This window comes from Dichomitus squalens (genome assembly GCF_000275845.1).
Source record: "Dichomitus squalens LYAD-421 SS1 unplaced genomic scaffold DICSQscaffold_31, whole genome shotgun sequence".
Classification (NCBI taxonomy): domain Eukaryota; kingdom Fungi; phylum Basidiomycota; class Agaricomycetes; order Polyporales; family Polyporaceae; genus Dichomitus; species Dichomitus squalens.
The window spans coordinates 144,065-146,036 of NW_006766913.1; positions in this window are offsets into that span (position 1 = coordinate 144,065).

The window sequence follows — 1,972 nt, forward strand, 5'->3', positions numbered from 1 at the left end:
AGATAAACAAAGACAAAGCTTACTGGTGAAGGGGTTGGTGCTGAGAGCGAAGCAACCACAAGTGACACAGCAAGAGATGATGCAAAGATGTAGTTTCCCTAGACTAGAAGGGGCAGTGAGAGGTAGGGCTGCTAGCTACCTACAGAAGAGATGGGTGATCGACGAGAAGATCAAGTCTGAGGTTCCCTGCCTCAGACTCCCTACTATTTATACAAATGCAATGGTGCACAGACCAGGTACCTATTTGTCCCTGCTTGGTCAGAGTCTGCTGACTCATGTCCTGCCTCCTGACCTGTCACATGATGTCCTCATGACTGATACCTGAGTCATGCTAAGTCCGGGCTCCCTCCGATGAGTAAGCGCCCCTGCTGACACGTGAGTCACCTGCCAGTGAGTGAGGATGGGCGCTCCCGGACCCCACAAGGTCCTGGGTTCGATCCTGGCTCCTCCACTTTCCGATACGAGTTGCTCGTGGTAAAGGTGGGCGTCTGTCCTGGTTCACATGACCCCTAGGTCACGTGGCACGAGAAAACTGTGACAATAATCTCGCTCGCCAGCAGCATTGTAGCACACATTCCCGGGCTGTTTTGTGCTGAGGGTGACTGCTGCCTTTGATATTATGAGGATTACCACTGTGCTCAAGGCATGACTCGTGAGGAGTCAACATATCCATCCAGGAATCACCAGGCCATGCCATGGCAGCCAAGCACCTCGAAGTAACTGAAGTCGCGGCTGTCCCGGGACCTCCCGGGACCTCCCGGTCCTACGAGATACCAACTTTGGTAGCTATGACATCATCAATGGAGCTAGCCTGCGAGCTGGCTTGAAAACGAGCTGACGATCAGCTCGTTTCTAGGCGTTTCGGCTTAGCTTAGCTTCTTGCAACAAGCTAGGCGTCTAGTTGGCAAACTAAGCTATTAGCTGGATAAGCCGGCCCGGCTTGGCGGCAACACTATCTGCATCGTCATCGCGCACGCCGGCCTCCGTCATAATGTCTGTACAGGCTCCAATTGACCTCTCTTGGTCTCTCTCTGCTACACTCCATTATCTGGCACGCTGTACGGAGTTGAGGGTGAGCAGCTCGAAGATATGCGTGGAAGAGCTAAGTGGCTTAGAAGCCATTAAGCTAATGCGCGGTTTACTGATGCGGTAAAGACGCGCGGTGTACTCACGACGGGCATTGGCCAATGTCCCGGACCCAAACTGGGACAGAGAAATGGCCTGGGAATGGATGCCTGTTACGGGTTATGTCCCAAAGCCTAGCTCCGGACCTGAGCCGTACAGCGCTAAAATCCCTAAAGGGGAATACCAAGGCTGACAAAGACAAAGACATAAGCGTATATACCCCTTGTTCGACAGTCTCGAGCGCCAATATCCTCTTTATGGTATCAGAGCGCCCGCTGTCTCGGGTCCGGAGTAGTGTTGCCGCAAGCTAGTGCAATGCAATGCAAGCTCGCCTGCTGGTATGTAGCCGACATCACAAGTTCTTGTCACAGTTTTCTCGTGCCACGTGACCTGGGGGTCATGTGAACCAGGACAGACGCTCACCTCGACCACGGACAACTCGTATCGGAAAGTGGAGGAGCCAGGATCGAACCCAGGGCCTTGAGGGGTCCGGAAGCGCCCATCTTCACTCACGGACAGGTGACCTACATGCCAGCAGGGGGCGCTTACTCATGAGCAGGAGTCCGGACTTGGCATGACTCAGGTGTTAGTCATGAGGACACCATGTGACAGGTCAGGAGACAGGACACGAGTCAGCAGACTCTGACCAAGCAGGGACAAATAGGTACCTGGTCTGTGCACCGTTGTAATTGTATAAATAGTAGGGGGTCTGAGGCAGGGAACCTCAGACTTGATCTTCTCGTCGATCACCCATCTCCTCTGTAGGTAGCTAGCAGCCCTACTCTTACTGCCCCTCTAGTCTAGGGAATCTACATCTTTGCATCATCTCTTGCTGTGTCACTTGTGG